At 47.6% G+C, this 21,927-nt stretch overlaps 1 protein-coding gene across 7 annotated transcripts in view; it reads right to left on the bottom strand.

Moving 5' to 3' along the window:
• LOC144480588 (talin-2) overlaps nt 1-21,927 on the bottom strand; it is a 410,923-nt gene that overhangs the window by 261,961 nt on the left and 127,035 nt on the right. The window contains exon 1 of one of the 7 annotated variants that reach the window (XM_078200215.1): nt 1,525-1,678. The exons of the other annotated variants lie outside the window; for them this stretch is intronic. The gene's annotated coding sequence lies outside the window, so the exon portion shown is untranslated. Of the gene's footprint in view, nt 1-1,524; nt 1,679-21,927 lie in introns of those variants that run through there. 7 annotated transcript variants of the gene reach the window in all.

The raw sequence follows: 21,927 nt of genomic DNA, 5'->3' as shown, positions 1-21,927 counted from the left end.
TCCATCCCTAGTTGCTCAATGGCAATTGCTGTTGCTCTGGAGACGCATGTAAGCCAGACCGGGTAAGGACAGCAGATTTCTTTCCCTGAAGGACATTAATGACCCAGAGGGATTTTTCCAACAATCGACAATGGTTTCATGGTCATCAATAGATTCTTAGTTCTTTTAGATTTTTTTTATTGAATTCAAATTTGGGTGGCATGGTGGCACAGTGGTTAGCACTGCTGCCTCACAGCGCCAGGGACCCGGATTCAATTCCCGGCTTGGGTGACTGTCGGTGTGGAGGCTGCACGTTCTCCCAGTGTCTGCGTGGATTTCCTCCGGGTGCTCCGGTTTCCTCCCACTGTCCAAAGATGTGCGGATTAGATTGATTGGCTATGCTAAATTGCCTCTTAATGTCAGGGGGCTTAAGAGGGTAAATACGTGGGGTTACGGGGGGGGGGATCTGGGTGGGATTGTTGTTGATGCAGACTCGATGGGCCAAATGGCCTCATTCTGCACTGTAGATTCTATGATTCTATGACAATGGTTTCACGGTCATCAGTAGATTCTTAATTCCAGATATGGTTTATTGAATTCCAATTGCACCATCTGCTGTGGCAGGATTCAAACCCGGGCCCCCAGAACATTCGCTGAGCTTCTGGATTAGTCTAGCGATAATATCACGAGGCCATCACCAACCAGTTATCTGGTTGCTATCACGTTGCTGTTTGTGGGATCCTGATTTGCTGCATTCCTGACATTCCAACAGTATCTACTCTTCAAAAGTACCTCACTGTCTGTCGCGTTTCCACACATTCTCAGGCAGCAGCTACAGAAATGCAACTCTTTACTTTTATACCCTTTATCTAATCAGACAGCACTGTGGGCTGTGTTTAAAGTTCAAAGTTTATTTACTCTTTTCACAAGCAGGCTTACATTAACACTGCAATGAAGTTACTGTGAAAACCCCCCGAATCGCCACACTCCAGCGCCTGTTCGGGTCAACGCACCTAACCAGCAGGTCTTTTGGACTGTGGGAGGAAACCGAAGCATCCGGAGGAAACCCACACAGACACGGGGAGAATGTGCAGACTCTGCACAGACAGTCACCCAAGCTGGGAGTTGAACCCGGGTCCCTGGTGCTGTGAGGCAGCAGTGCTAACCACTGTGCCACCGTGCCACCTGTACTAACCTCGGTAGGATTTTGATCTACAATAACCTCCTGATCTACAATAACCTCAGCCCATATCTTGCAGCGTTACCTTCCCTCTCCTGTGATATAAAACCAATTTCACAACAATGTTTTATATTCCAAACGCCCATATATTTCAGTTTAACATGCAGAACTTTGACAAAAGCTTTATGAAAACATAAATGACCAGTTTCATCACAATCTTCAGCTTCTTTATTCCTGAAAGCTGCTCCTCAGATTGACCTTTATAAACCACCGTTTATTTCCTAACTGGTATACAGCTAGCCCTCAGCCAATGTTTTCTAACAATGTACCCTGACACTGATATCAGTCGCTGGGTCTGTACTCACTGGATCAGAGTGTCAACTCAATGGACTCCACGAATCATATTTCTATCAGGATCGCCTCCTGGTGTGACAGACTCCTTCAGGCTGACAGCCACCGGTTCCCAAGCCTCATTCAAGACCCTGACATGCACACGAGTTGGCCCAGGTGATTGGCTGCTCTTCAGTGACTCCAGCTTGCCAAGTACCTCAGTTACGCTGACCTTAGAGTCATGCTGGATATTTGATGTGTTGCAATAACTGGATTGGTTTAGCATTAACCCCTTCAGTCACTGCCTCCAGAAAATGTTACTTCACACCTTGAGTTAGTTTTTACTCATCAACTTGTTAAAGAACCTGTTGATCTTTTTTGGATTCTGGCAAACTCCTCAAAGCCTCCTCTGCTGCAATGAAACTGGAGGTGTGTTTTGGTATGTGACTATGTTCTGTCCTTAGTGTTTTACTAACTTCTAAATTATTTCCACACTCACTCTACAAAGAATCATAGAAAAGTTACAGTACAAAAGGAGGCCATTCAGCCCATTTTGTCCATGCCAGCCCAAGGACAGCCAGGTGCCCTTTCTAGTCCCACTCTCCTGCACCCAACCCATAGCCCTGTCACTAACAGCACTGAAAGTGCAGATCCAGGTACTTTTTAAAAGAGTTTAGGATCTCTGTCTCAGACACCGACCAGCTTCTGCATAAAAATATTCTTCCTCAGTCCCCTCGACACCTACTGCCACTTATCTTGAATCTATGTCCCCTGGTTCCAGAATTCTCCACCAAGGGAAACAATTTTATGCTGTTCACTCTATCTCTTCCCCTCATAGTATTGTCCTCTTCTCTCAAGTCATCCCCCCCCCGCCAGCCTTAGAAACCATAGAAACCCTACAGTGCAGAAGGAGGCCATTCGGCCCATCGAGTCTGCACTGACCACAATCCCACCCAGGCCCTACCCCCACATTTTTACCCGCTAATCCCTCTAACCTACGCAATTTAGGATTCTAAGGGGCAATTTTTAACCTGGCCAATCAACCTAACTCGCACATCTTTGGACTGTGGGAGGAAACCGGAGCACCCGGAGAAAACCCACGCAGACACGAGGAGAATGTGCAAACTCCACACAGACAGTGACCCGAGCCGGGAATCGAACCCGGGATCCTGGAGCTGTGAGGCAGCAGTGCTAACCACTGTGCTACTGTGCCGCCCCCAGCGCTACCGTGCCGCCCCCTTCTTTGTTCCAAGAAAAATAACCCCAACCAATCCAATCTCTCCTCATAGATACACCTTTAGCCCTGGCTTGTAAACCTCCTCCGCACTCTCTCCAGAACAATTATGTCCTTCCTGTAATATGGTGACCAGAACTGCACACGATGCTCCAGTTGTGACGTCACCAGTGTTTTATACAATTCCAACATTAAAGCCTTACTTTTATATTCTATACCTCTGCCAATGAAGGAGAGCATTCCATATGCCTTCTTTACAACCCTATCTACTTGAACTGCGGCACGGTGGCAAGCACTGTGACCTCACAGCGCCTGGGACCGAGGTTTAATTCCAGCCTGAGGTGACTGTCTGTGTGGAGTTTGCACGTCCTCCCCATGTCTGCGTGGGTTTCCTCCGGGTGCTCCGGTTTCTTCCCAAACTCCAAAGATGTGCGAGTTAGGCAATCAACCTATGTTAAATGAATCCTAGAGTTGGGGATTAGCAGGGTAAATATGTGGGGTTATGGGAATAGGGGTCTGGGTGAGATTATGGCCGTTGCAGACTCAATGGACCGAATGGCCTCCTTCTGCACTGTAGGGATTCTATGATTCTAATTCATCAGGAATAATTATATTTGCAGAAAATTAGAGTCCATGTTTGTAAAACTATATTTTCCATACCAGAGAGGCTGTTTCGTGGTAATTCTCAGATTACTAATTACTCAATTGTACCCGAAAGCTGTGTTTACTGAGGAGCTCGAGGGCAAGTACAGCTACCACATGCCCAACATGTATTTAAATTCGGGGTTAAATGGTGAGGTTTTTTTACAAACAGAAACTGTGACGGGCTCGGGAATCAACTTCAGATTTCTGCGGGTATTGGCACGTGTGTGAATTCTGGAAGTTACTGCTGATTTTCTCTATAGTAACACAGAGCCTCACCGATACTCTTCAAACAAGTGACAGACAGTCCACATCACAATCAGCAGGGCAGGAATCTAACACGGTGTTTGATCACTGTCTTCATCGTTCCTGGAATTAAGAGGTTAAGGGGAAATCGAATTGATGTATTCAAGGAAGGTGTCGAAGATTACGGAGGATTTGTCAAAGTCAATGAAGAGGAGGTAGCGGAAAAGGTGGGTAAGAGATATTCAAACTGGTAAAACAGTCAAATATCTAGAAGGAGGTGAGGAGAATTTTGACGTGCAAAAAATACAGACGCAAAAAAAACATGCATAAAAAAGACACGCAAAAAACAGGTTAAAACGTTATAAGTTTAGAAGTTTATTTATTAGTGTCACAAGTAGGCTTACATTAACACTGCAATGAAGTTACTGTGAAAATCCTCTAGTCGCCATACTCCGATGCCTGTTCGGGTACACTGAGGGAGAATTTAGCATGGCCAATGCATCCAACCAGCACGTCTTTCAGACTGTGGGAGGAAACCCACGCAGACACAGGGGGAACATGCAAACAACACACAGACAGTGACCCAAAGCCGAGAATCGAACCCAGGCCCCTGGCGTTGTGTGGCAGCAGTGCTAACCATTGTGCCACCTGCACACGCAAAAACAAATACACAGTTTCAGCATTAACTTTCATAACAGAATTGGGTAGGAACTTGAAAGGAAGTAATTTGCATGGGGGGGGGGGGGGGGAGGGGCGGGGGTGGTGGGGTGAGGGGACACCAATTGGACTTTGCAAGAGCTAGCACAGATGCAATGGGTCAAATGGCCTCTTGCTATGCTGTATGATTCCGATTCAACCTCTCCTGTTTTGATGCTCTGGGTTGTGCAGTTAGACTTTTCTCTTCCTATTTTGTAATTCTGTCCAATCTAACACATCTCATTAAGGTTCCCTTCCCTCCAAATACTGTGATCAAACCATTCACTGAAAATACCTTTTGGATCCTCTCTCTGTCTCTCCCGATTCTATTTTGGTCTCCACATTGGCCTAATCAGCAGCCCTTAAAAGGGACCGTCGAAGGTTGTGGAAAACATGATTAAGTCATTTTTTTGGACGGTATATTTATGTGGCGCTGGCAAGGAGAGGCAGGAGCGTGTGCTGGTTAATTCAAGCCAGACTACTTCATTTTGATTTGCCACAGGGACAATTTGCAAAGTAAAAAAAGCTTCAACTGCGGCCAATTCCGTCCTGATGGAACATCCCACAGATCGTCACACTCAATTTATCCTCATCAGCTGGGGTGGGGCGCGTTTCCCTGAACCTGGAGCATACTTTCCTGTTGCTTGTTGCCAATGGACAAGTGCCAGGAGTGAAGAAACAGTGAGAGTGTGATTCTGGTAGATCAATGGTTTCAGTACTAGGCTAACAGTGAGACAGAGAGTTCAAATCCAGCCAAGGCCCAATGGGAAAATGGACAGAGGAAAGCTGGTATCAGGAGACCTGTCCGATGGTCAGAAATTTCCAACTGATTAACCGAGGGAGGAGCTCACCTGGTCAGAATCTATATGTGACTCCAGCCCAGGTTAAATAGCTGACACAACATCCAACAAACAAGGATTACACACTCCAACTATTGGCAAGGCTGTTGGTGTCAGCTGTGGCTCAGTGCGTCACACCCTCACCCCTTGGGTCAGAGGTTATGAGTTCAACTTCCAACCCAGGTACTTGAACACTGGAAACTCTGATGCAGTACTGAGGGGGTGCCACACAGTCAGAGGGTCACTGCTGAGGAAGCGCCGCACTGTCAGAGAGGGTCAGTAGTGAGGGAGTGTCGCACTGTCAGAGGGGGTCAGTGTCATAGAAGCCCTACAGTGCAGAAGGAGACCATTCAGCCCATTGAGTCTGCACCGACCACAATCCCACTCAGGCCCCATTCCCACAACCCCTCATATTTACCTGTTACTCCCTCTAACCTATGCATCCCTGGACACTAAGAGGCAATTTGGCACGGCCAATCAACCTAACCCGCACATCTTTGGAGTGTCTGTGTGGGTTTCCTCCGGAGCACTCAGTGGAAACCCACACAGACACACAATCACCCAAGCAGGGAATTGAACCTGGGTCCCTGGAGCTGTGAGGCAGCAGTGCTAACCACTGTGAGGCAGCAGTGCTAACCACTGTGCCAACGTGCCGCCCGTAGAGAGGGAGTGCCGCACTGTCAGAGGGTCAGTACTGGGGGAGTGCTGCACTGTCAGAGGGTCAGTGCTGAGGGAGTGCTGCACTGTCAGAGGGTCAGTACTGGGAGAGTGCCGCACTGTCAGAGGGTCAGTACTGGGGGAGTGTCGCACTGTCAGAGGGTCAGTACTGGGGGAGTGCCGCACTTTCAGAGGGTCAGTACTGAGGGAGTGCCGCACTGTCAGAGGGTCAGTACTGAGGGAGTGTCGCACTGTCAGAGGGTCAGTACTGAGGGAGTGTCGCACTGTCAGAGGGTCAGTACTGGGGGAGTGCCGCACTTTCAGAGGGTCAGTACTGAGGGAGTGCTGCACTGTCAGAGGGTCAGTACTGGGGGAGTGCTGCACTGTCAGAGGGTCAGTACTGGGGGAGTGCCGCACTGTCAGAGGGTCAGTACTGGGGGAGTGCCGCACTGTCAGAGGGTCAGTACTGGGGGAGTGCCGCACTGTCAGAGGGTCAGTACTGGGGGAGTGCCGCACTTTCAGAGGGTCAGTACTGAGGGAGTGCCGCACTGTCAGAGGGTCAGTACTGAGGGAGGGCCGCACTGTCAGAGGGTCAGTACTGAGGGAGTGTCGCACTGTCAGAGGGTCAGTACTGAGGGAGTGCCGCACTTTCAGAGGGTCAGTACTGAGGGAGTGCTACACTGTCCAAGCTGCTGTTTTTCAAGAAGTGAATTTAAAAGATCCCAGCGTCCTATTTAAAGCAGTGCAGGGGCCTTCTCCCCAACGTCCTGCCCATTTTGTTTCTTCAACCTGCATCACTAAACACAAATGATCTCTTCATGTGCAAGTTAGATGGCTTAGCCATGGGAAATGTGTGGGGTAATGGGGATAGGGTGAGGGAATGGGCCTTGGGTAAGGGGCTCTGTCAGAGAGAGTCGGCGCAGACTCAATGGATCGAATGGCCTCCTTCTGCATTGCAGGGATTCCACTCTACGATTTGTCTCATTGCGGTTTTGGGATCTTGCTGTGCAGAAACCGGCAGCCAATTTTCTTACATTTCAACAGCGACAACACTTCAAAAGTGCTTCATTAGCTGTAAAGTATCCTAAGGCCGGAAAAGGTGCTACTTAAATGCACATCTTCCTGTTTCAGGACAGCTGGTGCGTGTGGAGTTCAATGTAAAGGGTCAGTGACCCCCGGACCCCGGTGGAATGGGTTTGGGGGTCAGTCAGAACTGTCAACTCCACATCCCCTCTGCTAATTAGCAACAGCATTTCAAAAATGTGTGAATAGCATAACTTCAGATAATCAAATAGTTTGCACTGGTGACACTAAATATAGATGTTATTTTTAACTCCTAAATTTGACAGCTCTGCATCACCTAACCAAAAAACATCAAACCAGGCCAGGCTCAGAGAGCAGAGTGAACACCCCTTTCCGCAAAGATTTGTTAGAGAATTAAAAAGTACACAACGTAGGGAAAAAACATTTCGACACATTGAGCGGATTTAGGAACTCTACCTCACCCGCCACGGAATCAACGCGGGGGAATTCTCCATTGACCTCGGGCAGGAATTTCCGGTCTCGCTCGAGCATAGAATCATAGAATCTATAGTCCAGAAAGGGGGCAATTTGGCCCATCAAGCCTGCGCCGACAACAGTCCCACCCAGGTCCGATCGCCGTAACCCTCCTAATCCCCCTGACACACTATGGGGCAATTTAGCATGGCCAATCAACCTTAACTCGCACATCTTTGCACTGTGGGAGGAAACCAGAGCACCCAGAGGAAATCCACGCAGACACGGGGAGAACATGCAAACTCCACACAGACAGTGACCCAAGCCAGGAATCAAACCCAGGTCCCTGGAGCTGTGAGACAGCTGCGCCACCGTGCCATCCCATAAGGCCATAAAATCCCACCCAGTTTTCTGTACTCATTCATGGAACATGGGCATCGCTGGCTGGCCAGCATTTATTGCCCATCCCCAGTTGCCCTAGGAGGGCAGTTGAGAGTCAACCATATTACTGTGACTCTGGAGTCACATGTAGGCCAGACCAGGTAAGGAAGGAAAAGGAAGATTTCCTTCCCTAAAGGGACATTAGTGAACCAGATGGTTTTTCGAACAATCAGCAATAGTTTCATGGTCATCAGTAGATTTTTAATTCCAGATATTTTTTTACTGAATTCAAATTCCACCATCTGCCATGGCGGGATTCGAACCCGGATCCCCAGAACATTAACTGAGTTTCTGGATTATTAGTCTAGCGATAATACCACTAGGCCATTGCCTCCCCACAGGAGATTTCACACATTTCACACAACATTAATGAAACCTAATGAACACAGCAATTCTCAAAACTTGAGGGCTGAATAAAAGTGGGGGTGGGCGAGGGGTTGGGCACCCTATTCCATGTGGAATATCTGGAATTTTATTTGGAGTTGAAAGCCGATGTCAGAAATGGTGACCATTTCTAAAAAAGTAAAGCCCCATCTGGTTCACTAATGTCCTTTAGGGAAGGGAATCTGCCGTCCTTACCGGGTCTGGCCTACATGTGACTCCAGAGCCACAGTAATGTGAGCGATGGCATCCATCTGTCTTGGGAAACGATGGACTGCACCCAGGGTCTGGGGTATATAGGGCAGCATGGTGGCACAGTGCTGCCTCACAGCACCAGGGTTCAATTCTGACCTCAGGTGACTGTGTGTGGAGTTTGCACGTTCTCCCCGCTTCTGCATGGGGTTTCCTCTGGGTGTTCCAGTTTCCTCCCACACTCCAAAGATGTACGAGTTCGGTGGATTAGCCATGCTAAATTGCTCATTAGTGTCAGGGGGCTGAGCAGGGTATATGTATATATGGGGTTGTTGTCAGTTCAGGCTCGATGGACCAAGCCTCCTTCTTCACTGCAGGGATTCTATGAACTCGGGGAATGAAGAGGTGTCGGGATAGTGTAGGCAGAATGAGGAGCAGCCATGATCTTATTGAATGGCAGAGCAGGCTTGAAGGGCTGACTGGCCTCCTACTGCTCCCATAATTGTCACAGAGGTAAAGACACATTACAATGCAGCTAGTTGTTGTGATCTGGAGTCCAGCGCCTGCAAGGGTGAAGAACGCTGCAAAGTGAAGTATCCTTCAATGGCACCTTCCAAACACACAAAGTTCTGAGAGAAACAAGTCTTAGTGAGGAGCTGAAGGAAATCAGCATTAGTAGAGAAATGGTTTTGAGGAAATTGATGGGATTGAAGTTAGATAAATCTCCGGGTGCTGATAATCTTCATCCCAGAGTACTTAAGGAAGTGGCCCTAAAAATAGTAGATCCATTGGTGGTTATTTTCCAAAATTCTTTGGACTCTGGACGGGTTCCTACAGATTGGAGGGTAGCTAATGTAAGCCCACTATTCAAAAAGGGAGGTAGAGAGAAAACAGGGAACTATAGACCAGTGAGCCTAACGTCGGTACTGGGGAAGTTGCTAGAGTCCATTATCAAGGATTTAATAACTCGGCATTTGGAAGGCAGTGGTATAATCTGACAAAGTCAGCATGGAGTTACAAAAGGGAAATCATGCTTGACAAATCTATTGGAATATTTGAGGATGTAATTGGTAGGGTTGACGAAGGAGAGCCAACGAATGTGGTTTATTTAGCCTTTCAGAAGGCTTTTGACAAGATCTCACATAGCAGATTACTATGTAAAGTTAAAGCACATGGGATTGCAGGTAATGTCTTGAGATGGATAGAAAGCTGGTTAGCAGATAGGAAGCAAAGAGTTGGCATAAATTTTCTGATTGGCAGTCAGTGACTAGTAGGGTTCCGCAGGGATCTGTGCTCGGACCCCAACAGTTCATATTATATATTCATGATTTGGAAAAGGGAACTAAATGTATTATCTTCAAATTTGCAGATGATACAAAGTTGGGTGGGAGGGTGAGCTGTGAGGAGGATGCAGAGATGCTTCAGCATGATTTGGACAGGCTGTGTGTGTGGGTATCTGCATGGCAGATGCTCTATAATGTGGATAAATGTGAGGTTATCCACTTTGGTAGCAATAATAGGAAGACAGATTATTACTTGAATGGGTGTAAATTGAGAGAGGTGAATACTCAACGAGACCTTGGAGTCCTCGTGCATCAGCCACTGAAAGTAAGCGCGCGGGTACAGCAGGCAGTAAAGAAGGCAATGGTATGTTGGCCTTCATAGCGAGAGGATTTGAATATAGGGATAGGGATGTTTTGCTGCAATTGTACAGGGCGTTGGTGAGGCCACACCTGGAGCAGCGTGTGCAGTTTTGGTGTCCTTATCTGAGGAAGGATGTCCTTGCTACTACAGAGGGAATGCAGCGAAGGTTTACCAGGCTGATTCCTGGGATGGCAGGTCTGTCATACGAGGAGAGACAAAGTCGGTTAGGATTATATTCACTGGAATTTAGGGGGTCACTAGAGTGAGGGGGGGGTCTCATAGAAACTTTTAAAATTCTAACAGGGTTAGACAGAGTAGGTTCAGAAAGAATGTTGCCAATGGTGGGGTGTCTGGAACACAGGGTCATAGTTTAAGGATAAGGGGTAAACCTTTTAGAACTGAGGCGAGGAGAAATTTCTTCACCCAGAGGGTGGTGAATGTGTGGAATTCACTAGCACAGAAAGTAATTGAGGCCAAAACATTGTCTGATTTCAAGAAGGAATTGGATATAGCTCTTGGGGCCGAAGGGATCAAGGGATATTGGGGTGGGGGAGAAATCAGGATATTGGATTTGATGATCAGCCATGATCAAAATGAATGGCGGAGCAGGCTCGAAGGGCTGAATGGCCTACTCCTGTTTCCAATTTCTATAACCACTTCCATCCAGAAGGGCAACGGCAGCAGGCACATCAGAACACCACCACCTGCAAGTTTCTCTCCAAGCCACTCGCCTCCCTGACTTGGAAATATATCGCTGTTCCTTCGCAGTTGCTGGGTCAAAATCCTGGAATGCCTTCTCTAACAGCACTGTGGGTGTACCTACACCACATGGACTGCAGCGGTCCAAGACAAATCGCTCACCACCACCTTCAAGGAGCAATTAGGGATGGGCAATAAATGCTGATCCAGCCAGCAATGCCCACATCCCGTGAAAGAATAAAAAATACTTTCAAAAGAGAATTCGGTCTAAAACGATGGGGTAAATGATGGGTAAAATTCTGTTGGGCAGCGAGAGAAGGAGCAGATGGCTCCTTTCACAGGGCCGGCACAGAGGCAAGGGGGCGAATGGACTTGTTCTGCTCGGTGAGGTTCTCTGATTTTATGACAATTCTACACTACTCGACTGCAGCAAACCTCACCACTAATCCGGTGCTTCACCGAAGCTCAGCCGTGTTATTTATTACCATTTCCCCATCCCGGCAGCAGCAAAGATATCAAACGCCTCCACTGAGCTGAGAGCAAATAGATTCAACCCAATAGAAGGCAGATTGGACCCGTTCCGATACTCTGCACAAATACACACGGACTCCACTCATGAAGCATTCTGCTGTTGAGTACACGAATGCTTTGTACAAATACTAAAGCTCTCTGCATGTCATTGCTGTGGCCTGACACAGTTATTTGACTGATTTTGTCTGGGCGATTAGAATTCCCTACTCTCTCGGGCACAAGGTTATGGGGATTTTCTGACCGCAATCGTCCCAAAGCTGGAAAATCCCGTCCAAGGTCAATGGACCTTTGCAGGGTCCGTGTCCCGCCCACTATGATTCCCATGGAGGGCGGGACAGGAAAACTTCACCCTCTGAGTTCAAGTCCCACTCCAGCACACACCTCCATAGTGCATTACTGCCGGAGTGCTGCACTGCCAGAGGTGCCATCTCTCAAATGAGACATTAAATTGAGACCTTGTCTGTCCTCTCAAGGTGGATGTAAAAGATGCCATACCCCTACTTCAGAGAAGAGCAGGGGAGTTATACTCAGTGAGGCCAATATTAACCCCCCAATCAAAATCGCTACAACAGGTGATCTGGTCATTATCATATTGCGGACTGTGGGAGTTTGCTGAGCACAAATTGATTGCCGTGTTTCCCACATTCCAACAGTAACCACGATGAGGGCGGCACGGTGGCACAGTGGTTAGCACTGCTGCTTCATAGCACCAGGGACCCGGGTTCGATTCCCGGCTTGGGTCACTGTCTGTGCAGAGTCTGCACGTTCTCCCTGTGTCTGTGTGGGTTTCCTCCGGGGGCTCTAGTTTCCTCCCACAGTCCGAAAGACAAAGAACAAAGAACAATACAGCACAGGAACAGGCCCTTCGGCCCTCCAAGCCCGCGCCGCTCCCTGGTCCAAACTAGACCATTCTTTTGTATCCCTCCATTCCCACTCCGTTCGTATGGCTGTCTAGATAAGTCTTAAACGTTCCCAGTGTGTCCGCCTCCACCACCTTGCCTGGCAGCGCATTCCAGGCCCCCACCACCCTCTGTGTAAAATATGTCCGTCTGATATCTGTGTTAAACCTCCCCCCCTTCACCTTGAACCTATGACCCCTCGTGAACGTCACCACCGACCTGGGGAAAAGCTTCCCACCGTTCACCCTATCTATGCCTTTCATAATTTTATACACCTCTATTAAGTCTCCCCTCATCCTCCGTCTTTCCAGGGAGAACAACCCCAGTTTCCCCAATCTCTCCTCATAACCAAGCCCCTCCATACCAGGTAACATCCTGGTAAACCTCCTCTGTACTCTCTCCAAAGCCTCCACGTCCTTCTGGTAGTGTGGCGACCAGAACTGGACGCAGTATTCCAAATGCAGCCGAACCAACGTTCTATACATCTGCAACATCAGACCCCAACTTTTATACTCTATGCCCCGTCCCATAAAGGCAAGCATGCCATATGCCTTCTTCACCGCCTTCTCCACCTGTGGCGTCACTTTCAAGGATCTGTGGACTTGCACACCCAGGTCCCTCTGCGTATCTACACCCTTTATGGTTCTGCCATTTATCATATAGCTCCTCCCTACATTATTTCTACCAAAATGCATCACTTCGCATTTATCAGGATTGAACTCCATCTGCCATTTCTTTGCCCAAATTTCCAGCCTATCTATATCCTTCTGTAGCTTCTGACAATGCTCCTCACTATCTGCAAGTCCTGCCAATTTTGTGTCGTCCGCAAACTTACTGATCACCCCAGTTACACCTTCTTCCAGATCATTTATATAAATGACAAACAGCAGAGGTCCCAATACAGAGCCCTGCGGAACACCACCATTCACAGGCCTCCAGCTGGAAAAAGACCCTTCCACTACCACCCTCTGTCTTCTGTGACCAAGCCAGTTCTCCACCCATCTAGCCACCTCCCCCTTTATCCCATGAGATCCAACCTTTTTCACCAGCCTACCATGAGGGACTTTGTCAAATGCTTTACTAAAGTCCATATAGACGACATCCATGGCCCTTCCCTCGTCAACCATTTTGGTCACTTCTTCAAAAAACTCCACCAGGTTAGTGAGGCATGACCTCCCTCTCACAAAACCATGCTGACTATCATTAATGAGTTTATTCCTTTCTTAATGCGCATACATCCTATCTCTAAGAATCTTCTCCATCAACTTCCCCACCACGGACGTCAAGCTCACCGGCCTATAATTACCCTGGTTATCCTTCCTACCCTTCTTAAATAACGGGACCACATTGGCTATCCTCCAATCCTCTGGGACCTCACCTGCGTCCAGTGACGAGACAAAGATTTGCGTCAGAGGTCCAGCGATTTCATCTCTCGTCTCCCTGAGCAGCCTTGGATAGATTCCATCAGGCCCTGGGGATTTGTCAGTCTTTAAATTCTCTAACAAACCTAACACTTCCTCCTTTGTAATGGAGATTTTCTCCAACGGTTCAACACTCCCCTCCGAGACACTCCCAGTCAACACATCCCTCTCCTTTGTGAATACCGACGCAAAGTATTCATTTAGGATCTCCCCTACTTCTTTGGGCTCCAAGCATAATTCCCCACTTTTGTCCCCGAGAGGTCCGATTTTTTCCCTGACAACCCTTTTGTTCCTAACCTATGAATAAAATGCCTTGGGATTCTCCTTAATCCTGTCTGCCAAGAACATTTCGTGACCCCTTTTTGCTCTTCTAATTCCCCGTTTGAGTTCTTTCCTACTTTCTTTGTACTCCTCCAGAGCTCCCTCCGTTTTTAGTTGCCTGGACCTACCATACGCCTCTCTTTTCTTTTTGACCAGTCCCTCAATTTCCCTGGTTATCCACGGTTCTTGAATCCTACCCTTCCTATCCTTCTTTTTAACAGGCACATGCCTGTCCTGTAGCCCTAACAACTGTTCCTTAAAAGACTCCCACATGCCAGATGTGGATTTACCCTCAAACAGCCTCTCACAATCAAGAGCTGCCAATTTCTGCCTAATCCCACTAAAGTTAGCCTTCCCCCAATCCAACACCTTACCCTTGGGACACCACTCATCCTTTTCCATCACTATCCTAAAGCGAACAGAATTGTGGTCACTATTTGCCACATGTTCCCCTATCGAAACTTTGAAGACCTGACCGGGCTCATTCCCCAGTACGAGGTCCAGTATAGCCCGCTCTCTAGTCGGGCTATCTACATATTGTTCCAAAGAACCCTCCTGTACGCATTTTACAAATTCCTCCCCATTCAGAGTCCCAGCTCTCAGCGCTTTCCAGTCTATACCAGGGAAATTGAAGTCTCCCACTACAACAACCCTATTTTTCCTGCACCTATCCAGTATCTCCTTACATATCCGTTCTTCCACTTCCCTTGGGCTGTTGGGGGGCCTGTAGTACACCCCCAACATAGTGACTGCGCCCTTCCTGTTTCTAAGCTCCACCCAGAGTGACTCGTTACACGACCCCTCTGAATTGTCCAGACGTGCTGGTTAGGTGCACTGGCCTTGCTAAATTCTCCCTCAGGAGGAATTTCTTCAGCCAGAGAGTGGTGAATCTGTGGAACTCTTTGCTGCAGAAGGCTGTGGAGGCCAGGTCATTGAGTATCTTTAAGACAGAGACAGATAGGTTCTTGATTAATAAGGGGTTCAGGGGTTATGGGGAAAAGGCAGGAGAATGGGGATGAGAAAAATATCAGCCATGATTGAATGGCGGAGCAGACACGATGGGCCGAGTGGCCTCATTCAGCTCCTATGTCTTATGGTCTTATGTACCTGAAAAGGTGCCGGAGTATGGCAACTAGGGGATTTTCACAGTCACTTCATTGCAGTGTTAATGTAAGCCTACTTATGACACTAATAAATAAAGTTTAAACGCTTCAGAATTGTTTCACTGGCTGTAGATGAGATGTTCAGACTGCGAAAGGCACTATATAAATGCAAGGGTTTCTCCCTTGTCAACAAACACCAAGACTGTTGTCAACACTGCATAGTTATTACTGTATACAATTAAATTCAACCGAGACTGGAATGAAAGTCAATGCCCCCTCTATGATTGTGCCCTCGAGTGCCCTTTACACAGTGAAAGGTGAATGCTTCCTCTCTCAGAATCAGGGCGAGAACACAATCTTGGGATATGTGGATGTTTGACGCCACATTAAACACTGATCCCAAGCGAATCACAACTTCCGGTCTCTTTGTTTCAGACAGATTCGGACTTACTGCTGTCCAATCACATTGCCTCAGCTATATTCAGACAACCCAATGAAGCAAGGTGCTGAGGCTATCAAATTCACAGCAAGAATACTGAGCCTGTAACCCTGCAAAACACCAACCATCCAGCCTCTCTCTGTCTCTCCCCCATCCCGGCTACTTTGTTTTCTGTTTTAAATCATATTCACTCCTCATTCTTCCACAAACCTTGGCAGAATTTATCAAGTTTTAAACTGAAGCTAGAGTCATAGAGCAATACAGCACGGAAACAGACCCTTCGGCCCAACTGGTCCATGCCAACCATGGTGCCCTCCCAGCTAGTCCCAATTGCCCGCGTTTGGCCCATGTCCCTCTAATCCTTTCCTATCCATGTACTGATCCAAATGCTTTTAAAATGTTGCTATTGAACCTGCCTCAACCACTTTCTCTGGCAGCTCATTCCATACACGCACTGCCCTCTGCGTGAAGTTGCCCCTCAGGTCCTTTTTAAATCTTTCCCCTCTCACCTTTAACCTATGACCTCTAGTTTTCAATTCCCCTACCCTGGGAAAAGGACTAAGGGCGGGATTTTCCGGCCCCGTTCGCCCCGAAACCGGAAAATCCCACCCAAGGTTAACGGACCTTTCCATGGTCTGCCCCTCGCCCGCTACGATTCCTGTGCCGGGCGCGATGGGAAAATTTGCCTCTATGTGCATTCATCCTATCGATGCCCCTCATGATTTTGTACACCTCAATAAGGTCACCCCTCATTCTTCGACGTTCCAAGGAATGAAACCTTGGCCTGGCCATCTGCTCTCTACAACTCAGGCCCACTACTCCTGGCAGCATCCTCGTGAATCTTCTTTGCACTCGTTCCAGTTTATCAATACCTTAAGATTGGCGAACACAGGTAAATCTAGAGTAACTTGCTCAACAATACTGGACCATCTTCAAAAGCTGACAATTAATTTTGCTGTACTGTGCACTATACCGAAAACTCCAATCGGACTAAGGTAAAGGGGGAACAGTGGGAAAGTAGTAACAAGGCTGAGCAAAGTAAGATTTAATGATCATATTTGGACTGTTGTAGACACAGATACCTGACAACATTGCAGCGTCAAAGAATACCAATGCACACCTTCAAGAGGTAATCTGCATTTACAACCTCAGAATGGTCCAAAGTGTTTTAGTCAGTGAATATGTTTGAAGTCTTGTGATGTAGAAAACACAGCAGCCAAAATGCGCACAGCAAGGTCACACAAAGTGTGCCATGATGATAACCAAACATCACAGCGGCACAGTGGGTTAGCACTGCTGCCTCACAGCACCAGGGACCCAGCTTCAATTCCCAGCTTGGGTCACTGTCTGTGTGGAGTCTGCATGTTCTCCCCGTATCTGTGTGGGTTTCCTCCGGGTGCTCCGGTTTCCCCTCTCAGTCTGAAAGACTTGCTGGTTAGGGTGCATTGGCCATGCTAAATTCTCCCTCAGTGCACCCGAACAGGCGCCGGAGTGTGGTGACTAGGGGATTTTCACAGTAACTTCATTGCAGTGTTAATGCAAGTCTACTTGTGACACCAATAAATTTTTTAAAATCTGTTGTTTAGAGAAATTAGTTGAGGAATAATTGAGAGCTTCTGGCGTCCCATGTCTCAAGCAAAAACCTAATTAAATATGGACATTCACAGCCATCCGGGGAATTCACACATCCCTTTGTTCAAGGAAGGATCAACCAAAAAAGGACTATAGAATTCAAGCTGGCCTGACACTCTGAAACACCCTGGGCAAAGGGGGACAGCAAAACTCAATGGCTGGAATTTTCCAAACTCACTCACCCCGTAACCAGAAAATCCCACCCAAGGTCAACAGACCTTTCCATAGTTCACCCCTCGCCCACTCAGATTCCAGTGGTGGGTGGGATGGTAAAATTCACCCCAATGTGTGGAAGACCGATGTGGCTGGGTCAACCTTTCATTGTGTTATGATAGTTTCCCTCATCTAAACTAGACTGGGTGAATCTCAAACTGTCAAACAACAACACAGGATCTCTGGAACAAACATACACACCAGCCTTCTGGTTAGCAAAAGGACTGAGTTAAAGTTTATTCATTAGTCACAAGTAAGGCTTACATTAACAGTGCAATGAAGTTACTGTGAAATTCCCCTAGTCACCACAGTCCAGCGCCTGTTCAGGTAAATGCACCTAACCAGCTTGTGGAAGTCACATGATGAGGGAATCATTTTTGAATTCTGATTTTAAAAATCAGCAAAACGCTGCTTGCAGACAGAGACTTCGACTGAAAACCATCAAATTAACTACAAGTTATCCGAGCAGCCAAGGTAATAAACAGCAAAACCTTGAAAGTGAGAGATTCAAACAGAGATGGACTCCCCAACCGGTTCCAAATTCCATTTTGCCCGAGAACCAACTTACCGGAAATTCAACTGCAAGAAACCTCAGTTTACAGAGAATTTTTCATTTGATCAGACCTTCATCTCAACTAAAGGATCTGTGAATCTACAGGCCTGTCACGCAAGAGACTGAGATAATTAGAAGCAGTGATAGTCTATTACTGTCATCTGCATCTTTTGCGAGAGAGACGGAGAGGCGGTGGTGTAATGGTAATGACAATGGACTGGTAATCCAGAGGCTCAGCTAATGATCTGGAGATACAGGTTCAAATCCCACAACAGCAGCTGGTGGAATTTAAATTCAGTTAATAAAATCTGGAATTAAAAAGCTAGTCTCAGTAACAGCGGCCTTGAAGCCATTGTTGTAAAAACCCACCTGGATCACGCAGTAACGACAAATGCAGCTGCAGGAATCGGGAGCTGTCTCACAGACAAGACAAGTAACAGCCTGATGTATTCACACTCCCAGCATCATAACCTCTCAGACACTGCCATCACCATCCCTGGCTATGTCCTGTTCCACCAACAGGACAGCTCCTGGACAGACACAGTAAGGTCGGGAAGGAGTTGCCCTGGGAATCCTCAACATTGACTCTGGACCCCATTAAGTCTCATGGCACCAGGTCAAACATAGGCAAGGATTCCTCCCGATTACCACGTACTGTCCCTCCTCAGCTGCTGAATTAGTACTCCTCCATGTTGAACATCACTTGGAGGAAGCACCGAGGGTGGCAAGGGCCACAGAATATACTCCAGGTGGGGCTTCAATGTCCATCACCAAGGCAAGTCTGTCACGCCACCACAGACCGAGCTGGTCGGGTCCAAAAGGGCACGGCTGCTAGACTGGAACTGCGGCTGGTAGGGATGGAACCAACAAGATGGAAAAACATCTGTTGCAAGAAACTACAAAAGGTTGTGAATGTCGCCCAATCCATCACGCAAACCAGCCTCCCATCCATTGACTCTGTCTACACTTCCCGCTGCCTCGGAAAAACTGCCAGCATAATCAAGGACCCCATGCACCCGGACATTCTCTCTTCCACCTTCTTCCGTCGGGAAAAAGATACAAAAGTCTGAGGTCACGTACCAACCGACTCAAGAACAGCTTCTTCCCTGCTGCTGTCAGACTTTTGAATGGACCTACCTCACATTAAGTTGATCTTTCTCCACACCCTAGCTATGACTAACATTACATTCTGCACTCTCTCCTTTCCTTCTCTATGAATGGTATGCTTTGTCTGTATAGCGTGTAAGAAACAATACTTTTCACTGTGTACTAATACATGTTACAATAATAAATCAAATCAAAAAACATACTTAGCCTCATCTTCACTAACCTGCCTGCCGCAGATACACCTGTCCATGACACTGCGTGGAGACAAAGTCTCATCTTCACGTTGAGGATACCTTCATCATGTTGTGTGCCACCACCACTGTGCTAAATGAGTTAGACTTGGTACAGATCTAGCAACTCAAGACCGGACATCCTTGCGGCGCTGTGGGCCATCAACAGCAGCAGAACTGTGCTCATATACAATCTATCACCTCATGGCCCAGCATATCCCTCATTCTGCCATTCCCACCAAGCCAGGGGATCAACCCAGGTTCAATGGAGAGTGCGGGAAGGCATTGCCAGGAGCAGCACCAGGGATACTTAATAATGAGGTGTCAGCCTGGTGAAGCGACCAAACAGCTTCATGTCAAACAGCATCTGATGAGCAGAGTTAAGCAATTCCACAACCAACAGATTAGATCTAAGCTCTGCAGTCCTGTCACATCCTGTCATGAATGATGTTGACAATTAAAGAGCTCACTGGAGGAAGCTCCACAAATATCCCCATCGTCAATGATGGAGGAGCCCAGCACTTCAGTGTAAAAGATAAGGCTGAAGCAATCTTCAGCCACAAGTGCTGAGTGGATGATCCATTTTCCGGCCATATTCCAGCAATCGAACTGAAGACTTGTGCTCCACAACTTGCTGCTCCCCAAGCCAACCTCTTCCAGTACAGTTACAACATTGGCATCTACCCAATAATATGGAAAATTGCCCATATATGCCCTGTGCACAAAAAAATAGGACAAATCCAACCCAGCCAATTACCCCATCAGTCTCCTCTCGATCATCAGTGAAGTGATGGAAGGGGTCATCAACAGTGCTATCAAGCAGCACCTGCTCAGCAATAACCTGCTCACTGACGTCCAGTTTGGGTTTCGCCAGGGTCACTCAGCTCCTGACCTCATTACAGCCTTGGTTCAAACATGGACAAAAGAGCTGAATTCCAGAGGTGAGATGAGAGTGACAGCCCTTGACATCAAGGCCGCATTCGACAGATTGTGGCATCAAGGAGCCCTAGCGAAACTGGAATCAATGGGAATTGGGGGCAAACTCTCCACTGGTTGGAGTCATACCGAGCACAAGGAGATGACTGTGGTTTTTGAAGGTCAATCATCTCAGCTCCAGGACATCTCTGCAGGAGTCCCTCAGGGTAGTGTCCTCGGCCCAACCATCTTCAGCTGCTTCATCAATGACCTTCCCTAGTGGAGATGTTCGCTGATGATTGCACAATGCTCAGCACCAACCCGACTCCTCAGATACTGAAGCCATCCATGTTCAAATGCAACAAGACTTGGACAATATCTAGGTTTGGGCTGACAAATGTCAAGTAACATTTGTGCCACACAAGTGCCAGGCAATGACCATCTCCAACAAGAGAGGATCTAACCTCAGTGGCACAGTGGTTAGCATTGTTACTTCACAGCGCCAGGAACCCGGGTTCAATTCCAGCCTCAGCTGATTGCCTGTGTGGAGTTTGCACGTTCTCCCCATGTCTGCCTGGGTTTCCTCCGGGTGCTCTGGTTTCCCCCCACAGTCCAAAGATGTGCAGGTTAGGTTAATTGGCCATGCTAAACTGATCCTTAGTTTGTCTACATCAATGGGGATGAAGTAGAAAGGGTTGAGAGCTTCAAGTTTTTAGGTGTCCAGATCACCAACCTGTCCTGGTCCCTCCATGCTGATGCTATAGTTAAGAAAGCCCACCAACCCCTCTACTTTCTCAAGAGACTAAGAAAATTTGGCATGTCCGTTATGACTTTCACCACCTTTTACAGAAAGCATTCTTTCTGGTTGTATCACAGCTTGGTATGGCTCCTGCTCTGTCCAAGACCGCAAGAAACTACAAAGGGTCATGAACGAAGCCCAGTCCATCACTCAAACCAGCCTCCCATCCATTTACTCTGTCTACACTTCCCACTGCCTCGGAAAAGCAGCCAGCATAATTAAGGACCCCACACACCCCGAACATTCTTTCTTCCACCTTCTTCCATCAGGAAAAAGATACAAAAGTCTGAGGTCACGTACCAACCGACTCAAGAACAGCTTCTTCCCTGCTGCTGTCAGACTTTTGAATGGAATTACCTTGCATTAAGTTGATCTTTCTCTACACCCTAGCTACGACTGTAACACTATATTCTGCACTCTCTCCTTTCCTTCTCTGTGAACGGTATGCTTTGTATAGCACGCAAGAAACAATACTTTTCACTGTATCCCAATACATGCGACAATAATAAATCAAATCAAAGGGAATGGGGAGAATCTGGGACTCACTTCCACAGCGAGTGAGATCATTAATCAGAGATCATTGAGTCCCTACAGTGCAGAAAGAGGCCATTCAGCCCATCGAGCCTGAAATGACGACAACAGTCCCACCCATCCCCATAACTGCACATACTTACCCTGCTAATCCCCCTGACATGAAGGGACGATTTAGCATGGCCAATCACCCTAACCTGCACATCTTTGGAGTGTGGGAGGAAACCGGAGCACCCGGAGGAAACCCACGCAGACACAGGGAGAACGTGCAAACTCCACACGGACAGTGACCCGAGCCGGGAATCGAACCTGGGTCCCTGGCGCTGTGAAGCAGCAGCGCTAACCACTGTGCCACCCGAGTGGGTGAAATGAGAAGTGAATGGACAGTTACGATGATTGATTGATCAGGAAAAATGCGACAAGATCCAAGATGAGCAGAGACTGGTTGGGCCGAATGGCCTGTTTCTGCGCCGTATATCTAACTGCTGGGTGGTTGAGGGAGATTTTAATGATGATTCACACTGAGCATGTGGCCAGTCATCACTCTTAGGCCTTGCATGAAGATTATTCAATTCC

This window comes from Mustelus asterias, chromosome 29 (genome assembly GCF_964213995.1).
Source record: "Mustelus asterias chromosome 29, sMusAst1.hap1.1, whole genome shotgun sequence".
NCBI lineage: Eukaryota > Metazoa > Chordata > Chondrichthyes > Carcharhiniformes > Triakidae > Mustelus > Mustelus asterias.
This window is presented reverse-complemented; position numbering and strand designations above follow the sequence as displayed.